General features: G+C 46.2%; 1 long non-coding RNA gene across 3 annotated transcripts in view; it reads right to left on the bottom strand.

Moving 5' to 3' along the window:
• The window catches only part of LOC144608979 (uncharacterized), a 39,224-nt gene extending 35,029 nt beyond the window's left edge, over window positions 1-4,195 (bottom strand). For all 3 annotated transcript variants that reach the window (XR_013549263.1, XR_013549264.1, XR_013549262.1), the window contains exon 1: window positions 3,892-4,195. This is a non-coding gene — a long non-coding RNA (uncharacterized LOC144608979). The remainder of the gene's footprint in view (window positions 1-3,891) is intronic.
• Window positions 4,196-12,146: the final 7,951 nt, after the last annotated feature.

Below are 12,146 nucleotides of genomic sequence, written 5' to 3'. Positions count from 1 at the left end.
GGATACAGGTCCACTAGTCCACACCAACCAGTGACCACTCGTTCACTCGCACTATCCTACACACGAGGCACAACCTTTTTTACAATTTTACCAAAGCAAATGAACCTACAAAAACCCTTACATCTTTGGAGTGTCGGAGGAATCCGGAGCACCCTGAAAAACCCCACACGGTCTCAGGGACAATGTACAATCTCCGCACAGACAGCACCCTCAGCCACAGTTTAAGAATAAGGGGTCGGCCATTTATAACTGAGATGAGGAAAAACTTTTTCAGTCGGAGAGTTGTCAATCTGTGGAATTCTCTGCCTCAGAAGGCAGTGGAGGCCAATTCTGTGAATGCATTCAAGAGAGAGTTAGATAGAGTAGAGCTCTTAAAGATAGCGGAGTCAGGGGGTATGGGGAGAAGGCAGGAACGGGGTACTGATTGAGAATGATCAGCCATGATCACATTGAATGGCGGTGCTGGCTCGAAGGGCCGAATGGCCTCCTCCTGTACCTATTGTCTATTGTCCATTGTCTATTGTCTATTGCCTATTGTCTATTGCCTATTGTCTATTGTCTATTGTCTATTGTCTATTGCTATTGCCTATTGTCTATTGTCTATTTTCTATTGTTTATTGCCTATTGCCTATTGCCTATTGTCTATTGTCTATTGTCTATTGTCTATTGCCTATTGTCTATTGTCTATTTTCTATTGTTTATTGCCTATTGCCTATTGTCTATTGTCTATGGTCTATTGTCTATTGTCTATTGTCTATTGTCTATTGCCTATTGTCTATTGTCTATTGTCTATTGTCTATTGCCTATTGCTATTGCTATTGCTATTGCTATTACCTATTGGCTATTGTCTATTGTCTATTGTCTATTGTCTATTGTCAGCCAGGATCAAACCTGGGTCTCCAGCGCTCTGAGGCAGCAACTCTACCGCTGCGCCACCATTTTGAGCCATTTTCAGTCTGAACTCCCGACCTGAAACCTCATCTGTCCCTCTCCCTCCACAGATGCTGCCTGATCCGCTGAGTTCATAAGTGATGGGAGCAGAATTAGGCCATTCACCCTAATTAGTCCCCATTAGTCTAATCCGCCATTCAATCATGCCTTTGATCTATCACTCCTTCCTAAACCCCATTCTCCTGCCTTCTCCCCATAACCCTCTGACATCCCAACACTAATCAAGTTCCTCCAGTTCTTCCAGAAGTTTAGGAAAAAAATCTGCAGATGCTGGTTTAAATCAGTCTGAAGAAGGGTCTCGACCTGAAACATCATCCATTCCTTCTGTCCCGAGATGCTGCCTGACCCGTTGTGTTACTCCAGCATTTTGTGTCTATCTTCCAGAGGTTTGCTTTTTAATAATGAACTAGACAAAGTGGACCCGTTGGGCCCAAACCTCTCCTGCATTGGTGCAGCACCCTGTCCCCCCCCCCTCCCCTCTCTCCTCAACCCCCCCCTCCCCTCTCCCTTCTCCCCCACTCCCCCCATTCCCCCCTCCCTCCTCCCTCCTTTTAAACTTTAAAATGTGGATAACTTAAAATATATAAGACCGATTTCAATAAAACTACTTGCATTATCACTAAAGTTCAGTCACAAACAAGATAACAAACGAGAGTTTTAGTATATAGATGAATGAATGAATGAATGAATGAATGAATGAATGAATGAATAAGTTTATTGGCCAAGTATGTGCATATACAAGGAATGTGCCTTGGTGCTCCGCTTACAAATGACAACACAAACATACAGTTAACAATTAAGAATAAAGCATAACCTCATCAAAAAAATAAGGATACAACATTATGGTCTAAACATATGGGTGGAAATAAACCAGAGCAAAAAAGAGACTACAGACGTTGGTTATTGAGTAGAACTCCTACTCGTGGAAAAAAAGTTCATGACTTTAAGCTCATGATTTTGGCATCTGCGGTCCCGGTTGTCTCCATTTAACCCCTTCAAACTCTGCCGATGAAAAAGGAAATCTCTCAGGAGACTCCGCTGTGCGGGGGGGGGGTTGTTTATTTACAGGCCGGCTTTACGAGTGACCGGCTAATTAGCGCTGCGACTTTAATAACTCACTGACAGGCTTTGAGCGCAGGTGAGGAGCACGGAAATAGTTAAGCGCCTTTAAAATGCCCGTGTTGAGGCGACGCAAGGGGGCAAATCGATCGGATGGCAAGAGGATGAGAGAAGGCACATCATAAGTGCCAGGTTTTATTTCCTAATAGGCAAGGAAACAATAATCCCGATGCCACTGATACAATTTGATTAAATTGGCTTTGATGGTTTCGGGAGAAGTAATATGATTAAATGTCTAACAGCATGCTTTATGGCTTGTGATGGACAGGTTGGTTTACAGAGTTTTGAACTCTGGGTTAGTTGCAGCCTTAATGTCACGAAGCCTAATCCCTTTACAGCCTGTCATACCTATCGGAAAAGGTTCCTCTTATTAATTTTGCCGACTAGCACTCACTTAGCATTTGCTTTCCAGATAATTGGCAGCAAAGGTGACATGCAGTGTAGGGGACATTGTAAATCAGAAATAATTTCAAAATCGCCTGACTCTCGAATTGTTGGATAAGCATATATATGTAAAAATATCTTTATTAGGCCTGACAGGGACAGCAAATGTCATCTGAGTATTTCATAATGTACCAGACAAGATTAATTTTGTCTCTGATTGTCAAGAGATTCTGTATTTTGTTGCTTCGTCTGACAGGTTTATTCACATGGGCCCATGTAAATTTTGGACAATTTGGTTTGTATAATTTATGAGACAGTCGAGCTTTTGGAAAAAAGGTCAAGTATGTACCATTCCACTGCTTTTTTCCTTATCAAAAATCAACTTGAAACTCGTCAACGATAGATGGGGTTTTTTTTGTTGGCCATTTTATTTTCCCTTAATGTTTCACTTACAAGATTTGAGTAATTACCGAGGCTCACGAAGCAGACGGTGGATTTAGCAGTTCTCAGGTACTCTTCAACTGGGATTGGAGTGAACGGGAATTGGATTATTACCTCTGGAACATCAGAGGTTGAGCGGTGAGCCGATCGAAGTATTTAAAATTATGAGATGCGGTAGACAGTCAAAACCTTTTCATCAGGGTGGAGGTAGCAAAGACCAGAGGTCATAGCTTTAAGGTGAGAAGGGCAAAGTCTAAAGGAGCAAGTTTTTTTTTTCACACAGAGGGTGGTGGGGGCCAAGACTGTGCACAGTACTCCAGGTGCGGTCTCACTAGGGCCCTGTACAACTGCAGAAGGACCTGTGCCCTAAAACCACACACTGCTGAAGTGGGGATACACTGAACAGTGACAGACTGAGAGTGCGGAGAGGGCCTCCAGACTATGGAACATCTCCTGAGCTGTGACGTGCTGCACGACACATGCACTGTGAAGGATCTTGCAGAGGTCAACGACGTGGCACTAAAATCAGCTCGCCATTGGCAAACAGCTGTGTGATGACACGAATAAAGAAAGAAATAAATCAGAAACGAACACTTGCATTTATACTAAGTACGTTTACTCACTACACCAAGCAACTTGATGGGAAGTATTTACCTTAAAGTGCTTCAAACCAACTTCTCACAGTCGGAAGGCTCAACGGAAAGTAAGCAGGCCACAAGAAAAGGAAGAACAAGTAGGATGTGGTGATAAGGATGCAATACAGAACAGTAAGGGGGCACTATTGTTTGGAAGGCAATGTGATGTGGTCAGACTCCTGCGGAAGTCTGATTTATAAAACCAGCGTGATTGATGCTTGCGAAAGTTTACGCACAATGTCAAACGGTACGTTACGTAAGATTGAGAAGTCTTCTCACTCGCTGAGTGAAAAGTCTCGGTTAAAAATGACGATCTTACGATGAAATATCTTAAAATTAAAATCTTGAGAGTAAAACTCACCAGCAACTTGTCCTGGGGCCAGCCACGTCGAAGCGATGGCCAAGAAAGCACACCGTCACTTTTACTTCCTTAGAAGGTTTAGGAGGTTCTTCGGCATGTCCCCCAACAACTCTCACCAACTCCAACAGATGCAGTCGCAGAACGCATTTTATCCGGACGCATCACGGCACGGTTTGAGGAACGGCTCCGTCCAAGGCCGCAAGAGATTGCAGAGAATTGTGGACACCACATAAACTGACCAACACGCGACAATGACCAAACCCAGAGTTGTTGGAATATGAACCTTTCAGCGAAAGAAGTGGATTCACGAAATAGCAGGAGAAGTGATAAAATAAGGCAAATAAAAATGTATTTGCTTACCATTATATCAATAATGACGTGTAAATGTTGCCCTACCTATATGAGGTTAACCTAGAAATTATTTTTCAAATATATTGTGAAACCATGAGATAAATAAAGATTGTTTTCAAATGATGCACTTGGTTCCAATCCCACCCAGTCAGATTGACAAAATGGTCATGACCTTGATCACTGGGTGATAAGGGACTGCAAACACAGTGATATAAGTAGATGTTGCACAAGAGACCGTGTAGAATTTTTTAGATTTAGTCATACAACGCGGAAACAGGCCCTTCGGCCCACCGAGTCCGTGCCACCCAGCGATCCCCGCACATTAACACTATCCTACACACACTAGGGACAATTTTTACATTTCCCCAGTCAATTAACCTACATACCTGTACGTCTTTGGAGTGTGGGAGGAAACCGAAGATGTCGGAGAAAACCCACGCAGGTCACGGGGAGAACGTACAAACTCCGTGCAGACGGCGCCCGTAGTCAGGATCGAACCTGAGTCTCCGGTGCTGCATTCGCTGTAAGGCAGCAACTCTACCGCTGCGCCACCGTGCCGCCCTATGTGTACAGAGCACATAGTTCACAAGTTATAGTAGAATTAGGCCATTCGGCCCATCGCAACTACTCCGCCATTCAATCATGGCTGATCTCTGCCTCCTAACCCCATTTTCCTTCCTTCTCCCCATAACCCTTGACACCCTTTCTAATCAAGAAATTGTCTTTCTCTGCCTTAAAAATGTCCACTGACTTGGCCTCCACAGCTCTCTGTGGCAATGCGTTCCACAGATTAACTACCCTCTGACTAAAGAAGTTCCTCCTCACCTCCTTTCTAAAAGTGCGCCCTTTAATTCTGAGGCTGTGACCTCTGGTCCTAGACACTCCCACCAGTGGAAACATCCTCTCCACATCCACTCTATCTACGCCTTTTATTATTCTGTAAGTTTCAGAATAAGGTCATATGGAATAGGAGTAGAATTAGGCCTTGCTCGGCCCATCAAGTCAACTCCACCATTCAATCACGGCTGATCTATCTCTCCCTCCTAACCCCATTCTCCTGCCTTCTCCTCATATCCTCTGACACCCGTGCTGATCAAGAATGGAGTGATCTAAGAGCTTAGTGGGAATGGATGAAGGCGAAAAAAGCTGTGGGAAGACATGAAAACAAAGATAAAAATCTGGTATAAGGTATCTAAGGGTTGAGAGACATAGAATCAAAGAGCTTGGAAACAGGCCCTTCGACCCAACTTGCCCATGCCGACCACGATGCCCCATTTAAGATAGACAATAGACAATGGACAATAGGTGTAGGAGTAGGCCATTCGGCCCTTCGAGCCAGCACCGCCATTCAATGTGATCATGGCTGATCATTCTCAATCAGTACCCCGTTCCTGCTTACTCCCCATACCCCCTGACTCCCCTATCCTTAAGAGCTCTATATAGCTCTCTCTTGATAGTACCATTTGCCCGCATTTGGTCCACATCCCTCCAAACCATTCCCGTCCCATCTACCTGTCTAATTGTTTCTGAAACGTGGCAATAGTCCCTGCCTCAACCACCTCCTCTATCCAACTCGTTCCTCATACTGTGAATCTGGGGGTATGGGGAGAAGGCAGGAACGGGGTACTGATTGAGAATGATCAGCCATGATCACATTGAATGGCGGTGCTGGCTCGAAGGGCCGAATGGCCTACTCCTGCACCTATTGTCTATTGTCTATTGTCTATAACCAGATCGTAACTATTCGTGTTTTTTTATTAAAATAAAATGCATAGTTCTCTACGTGCAGAAAGTCATTCATACTGAATGACTTTCCAGTCCATTCTATGCCAACCCTGGAGAGAAGGAATGGGTGACGTTTCGGGTCTCGAAACGCCACCCGTTCCTTCTCTCCAGAGATGCTGCCTGACCCGCTGAGTTACTCCAGCATCTTGTGCCTTCTGTCTGGCTGCACTTTGGCTCAGATACAGCAGGAAATTGTTCTCTTTCTGCCTTAACCCTCCGCTTTCAGTGGCAATGACAGAAAGTTCCTTTCTGCAAACACTCCAGGTTGAAATGATAAGAAGATTACAAGTAAAGCCTATCATTACTGTGTGCACATCCCCTGTCAGACAGAGCAAGGTAAATTACAGTCCAGACTAGAGAAGTATTGATCACGCTCACGTTCCTTACACGATGAGTTCATACAACCCAGGGTGAAGAGAACTTCACAGGGGATAAGTGCAAGTCATCTCTGGGAAGTTTATTTTAACTACTAGGGTTAAATGAGTTCAACAGGCAAGGTCTTATAAACTCTTCACAGTGCAACCAATAGCCATAGTGCACATTTATTTCTGATCCATCTGGCGATAAGGAGGCAAGTGAGTTGTAAGATCGCAGAAACCCAGCCTTGTAAAAATAGGGCACATGTCTTGCGTTACAAATTGATTGAGATGGTTTAAGCTTACAGCATAACATGCAAGGAAAGAGATCTACCTTAAGAGCGTAGACACAAAATGCTGGAGAAACTCAGCGGGACAGGCAGCATCTCTGGAGAGTCTTCACATCTCGACCCAAAACGTCACCCATTCCTTCTCTCCAGAGACGCTGCCTGTCCCGCTGAGTTACTCCAGCTTTTTGTGTCCATCTTCAGTTTAAACCGGCATCTGCAGTTCCTTCCTACCTTAAGAATATATTCTAATTGACATTTTCTTGACATATACTTTAAATATATATGACTAGGGATGGTGTCTGTACGGAGTTTGTACGTTCTCCCCATGACCTGCGTGGGATTTCTCCGGGTGCTCCGGTTTCCTCCCACACTCCAAAGATGTACAGGTTTGTCGGCTAATTGGCTTGGTGTCATTGTAAATTGTCCCGAGTGCGTGTGTGTGTGTGATAGTGTTAGTGTAAGGGGATCGTTGTTCGGTGTGGTCTCGGTGGGCCGATTGGCCTGTTTTTGTGCTGTACCTCTAAACTAAAGCAAATGAAAGGTCCTGCACTGTTTATGGATCAGCCTGTGCAATGAACTAAATAAAAGGCGTTATAGACAATAGACAATAGGTGCAGGAGGAGGCCATTCGGCCCTTCGAGCCAGCACCACCATTCAATGTGATCATGGCTGATCATTCTCAATCAGTACCCCGTTCCTGCATTCTCCCCATACCCCCTGACTCCGCTATCCTTAAGAGCTCTATCTAGCTCTCTCTTGAATGCATTGAGAGAATTGGCCTCCACTGCCTTCTGAGGCAGAGAATTCCACAATTGTTACATCAGTCCAGCAATGCAAGTACAGTTCTGCAGTGCACAGCACAACACAATTTACACAGTTGTTTCTTGACTGGATGGCTCAGAAACCAAAGGTGGACACAAAATGCTGGAGTAACTCAGCGGGTCAGGCAGCATCTCGGGAGAGAAGGAATGGGTGACGTTTCGGGTCGAGACCCTTCTTCAGAAACCAGGCAGTTTAGAGGTCTCCACTGCTCCCAAGCAGGCTGCTAAGTTGCCCTGTTGCCCACAGTGATGCCACAAGAAAGGGAAGCAGCTTACATCTGTCCCAACCCCAGTAGGTTGGCAGGGTGCCAGTGCAGGTTACTGTGATGTGTTCGGGAAAAACATCAGATGCTCGGTTTAAACCAAAGATAGACACCAAATGCTGGAGTAACTCAGCGGGTCAGACAGCAACTCTGGAGAAAAGGAATAGGTGACTCTTTGGGTCGAGACCCTTCTTCAGACCATGTTCCTCGACCCGAAACGCCACCTATTCCTTCTCTCCAGAGATGACGTCTGACCCGCTGAGTTACTCCAGCTTTTTGTGTCTCTTGTGATGTGTTAAATGCGGAGGTGTGACGAATGGTTTGCATTGAGCAAGGGGAAAGAAACAGTCAGATGTGGACATACCGATCCTCCCGAGTCTCTTGAGGAAGAAGAGGCTTTGATGTGCTTTTTGGCCTTACCTTCAATGTGGTTGTTGTCACTAACATGTTGTTCCAATTAGTCATTATTTTGCTCAAATTGAATGACAAAACATGAAAATATTAAATATTTAATTAAGCATTACCTCGTGCTGGATAGAGCTCTTAAGGATAGCGGAGTGAGGGGGTATGGGGAGAAGGCAGGAACGGGGTACTGATTGAGAGTGATCAGCCATGATCGCATTGAATGGCGGTGCTGGCTCGAAGGGCTGAATGGCCTACTCCTGCACCTATTGTCTATTGTCTATTGTCTATTGTCTATTGTCTATTGTCTATTGCATACTTATGGATGTAATAAATGTAAGGTATCACAAAATGCTGGAGTAACTCAGCGGGTCAGGCAGCATCTCAGGAGAGAAGGAATGGGTGACGTTTCGGGTCGAGACCCTTCTTCAGACTGATGTCAGGGGAGGGGGCGGGTCAAGTTGGAGACAGGAAGACAGTGGGAGAACTGGGATACATGTATTTAATTGGGTTTGATGGTGATCAATAGACTCGCCATAATACTCACGCAAAAACAAAATATCCAGTTGGTGGAAGTGTTGCCTGTAAAGATATCCCAGAACTGGGAAAGTGGATTGAGAAGTTGTTTACCCAGAGTCAGTCGAAACAAAGATAACAGGTTAATAAAATGGATGCGGTCGACACAAAATGCTGGAGTAACTCAGCGGGTCAGGCAGCATCTCTGGAGAAAAGGAATGGGTGACGTTTTGGGTCGAGACCCTTCTTCAGAGTCTGATGAACCCGAAACGTCACCCATTCCTTCTCTCCAGAGATGCTGCCTGACCCGCTGAGTTACTCCAGCATTTTCTGTCCACCTTCGATTTTAACCAGCATCTGCAGTTTTTCTTCCTCTACCTAATAAAATGGAGGCAATCGTTCAAGTTGTCAAGGGAAACAAAAGCCAAGACCCTGGCTCAAAAATAATGGCTAGCCCATTGTCCATTTAACTCTAAATTTTGTTGGACTTTTCATCTTTTTGGGATGGCACTGTGGCACAGCGTTTAGCTCGGTAGCCTCACAGCGCCGGAGACCCCGGTTCGATCCTGATCTCGGGTGCTGCCTGTGTGGAGTTTGCCTGTCCTCCCTGTGACTGTGTGGGTTTTCTCCGGGTGCTCTGCTTTCCTGCCACATCCCAAAGACGTGCAGGTTTGTAGGTTAATTGGCCTCAGTAAAATTGTCTCCTAGTGTGCAGGCAGTGGATGGGAATGTGGGATGACACAGGGCTGGCATGATCAGGTGACCGACGGTCATCGGTGGGCCGAAAGACCCCTTTCCAAGCTGTATCTTTCTATCAATAAATCTCTAGGACCATCACATTTAACCATGAAAAACACTATGGTTTTTTTTTGTTATTCATGCTTAAACTACCAAATAGGTTGTGTATAATCGTGAAAGGAATTATTATCTGTAGAATGAACACAAACCATACGCATTGTACGAAAATAACTGCAGATGGTGGTACAAATCAAAGGTATTTATTCACAAATCGCTGGAGTAACTCAGCAGGTCAGGCAGCATCTCAGGAGAGAAGGAATGGGTGACGTTTCACTCTGACGAAGGGTCTCGACCGGAAACGTCACCCATTCCTTCTCTCCTGAGATGCTGCCTGACCTTCAAACCATACGCTTAAAAGGTCAGCTTTCTCGAATCATCGAGCACAATCTTGTTGGAACGATCGCAGTGTCACAGCAGAAGGCATCTGCTCTGGATTAAACATGCAGCCTCTCTATTCTGCAAAGTTTGATTGCTTTGGAACAAAAGCACAAATTTCCCAACTTTCACCTTTTGTAGAAATGCAGCTTGTGCTTGAATACTTCTCTCGGGAGTTAAATTGATTGAGTACATTGCCCACCCAAATAGTAGCACGCCATGGTGTCTTCGCTTGTCCCTCAGCTTCTCCGCCCACAGATGTGTTGTCCTCCATCATTTCATCCCCCATCTCCAACTCAATTTAGTCGTTGTGTTTAGTTTAGAGATACAGCGCGGAAACAGGCCCTTCGGCCCACCGAGTCTGCACCGCCCAGCAATCCCCGCGCACTAACACAACTCTACATACACTAGGGACAATTTACAATTTACACTAATACCAGCCAATTGACCTACAGACCTGTACGTCTTTGGAGTGTGGAGGAAACCCACGCAGTCTTCGCTTGTCCCTCAGCTTCTCCGCCCACAGATGTGTTGTCCTCCATCAGTGACTTGGACAGGTTGTGTGAGTGGGCGGATACATGGCAGATGCAGTTTAATGTAGGTAAGTGTGAGGTTATTCACTTTGGAAGTAAGAATAGAAAGGCAGATTATTATCTGAATGGTGTCAAGTTAGGAGGAGGGGGAGTTCAACGAGATCTGGGTGTCCTAGTGCATCAGTCAATGAAAGGAAGCATGCAGGTTCAGCAGGCAGTGAAGAAAGCCAATGGAATGTTGGCCTTCGTAACAAGAGGAGTTGAGTATAGGAGCAAAGAGGTCCTTCTACAGTTGTACCGGGCCCTGGTGAGACCGCACCTGGAGTACTGTGTGCAGTTTTGGTCTCCAAATTTGAGGAAGGATATTCTTGCTATGGAGGGCGTGCAGCGTAGGTTCACTAGGTTAATTCCCGGAATGGCGGGACTGTCGTATGTTGAAAGGCTGGAGCGATTGGGCTTGTATACACTGGAATTTAGAAGGATGAGGGGGGATCTTATTGAAACATATAAGATAATTAGGGGATTGGACACATTAGAGGCAGATAACATGTTCCCAATGTTGGGGGAGTCCAGAACAAGGGGCCACAGTTTGAGAATAAGGGGTAGGCCATTTAGAACGGAGATGAGGAAGAACTTTTTCAGTCAGAGGGTGGTGAAGGTGTGGAATTCTCTGCCTCAGAAGGCAGTGGAGGCCAGTTCGTTGGATGCTTTCAAGAGAGAGCTGGATAGAGCTCTTAAGGATAGCGGAGTGAGGGGGTATGGGGAGAAGGCAGGAACGGGGTACTGATTGAGAGTGATCAGCCATGATCGCATTGAATGGCGGTGCTGGCTCGAAGGGCTGAATGGCCTACTCCTGCACCTATTGTCTATTGTCTATTGTCTATCGTACAAACTCCGTACGGACAGCACCCGCAGTCGGGATCGAACCCGGGTCTCGGGCGCTGCAAGCGCCGTAAGGCAGCAACTCTACCGCTGCGCCACCGTGCAGTTGGAAGTGAAATGATGGAGAGCCTTACCCTGGCATGGATGCAGAAAGAGTAACACACAAAGTGTAACAGGCTTTGAGGTCAATGAGTTTCTCCCCTCCCTGAACCTCCACCTCTTTGCAACCTCTCCCCTGATCATGCACTTGGTCAGTCCCGTCTGGCCTCACAGTTCCATTGTCTCTACACTGGGGCATTCCTTCTCATTGCCAACGTTATAATCCACCCCTGACCCCCTTATTCCCCTCAATTACTCATTTTGACGGGGCGGCACGATGGAGCAGCGGTAGAGTTGCTGTCTTACATCCCCTGAGACCTGGATTCGATCCTGACCACGGGTGCTGCCTGCATGGAGCGTGCATGTTCTCCCCTTGACCAGCGTGGGTTTTCTCCGGGTTCTCCGATTTCCTCCCACACTCTGTTGTTGTTGTCCGTCCTTCGGGTTGGAAGATGACCATGACTTCACTTTCAGTTGGAAGAGACTGGCGAGGCCAATCCAGGCCCGGGAGGCACGCCCACACGTAAGACACAAGTGGATGGGTGCTGCAGTGGACATGGAGGTAGCCCGGGCCTTGCGCGCGGTGCGTTTCCTCTGGGCCTCTGCAGTGCGTCTGTTCTCTGCTGCACGGGCTCCTGTGGTGAGCTTGCTACGCCAGGTTGGACGGTCCAGAGCAAGAGACTCCCAAGTGCTGAGGTTGATGTCCAAGTCTTTGAGGGACACTTTGAGGCAGTCCTTAAACCGTTTCTTCTGTCCTCCTACTGAGCGCTTGCCCTGAGCGCTT

This window comes from Rhinoraja longicauda, chromosome 33 (assembly GCF_053455715.1).
Source record: "Rhinoraja longicauda isolate Sanriku21f chromosome 33, sRhiLon1.1, whole genome shotgun sequence".
In the NCBI taxonomy this organism is placed as follows: domain Eukaryota; kingdom Metazoa; phylum Chordata; class Chondrichthyes; order Rajiformes; family Arhynchobatidae; genus Rhinoraja; species Rhinoraja longicauda.
This window is presented reverse-complemented; position numbering and strand designations above follow the sequence as displayed.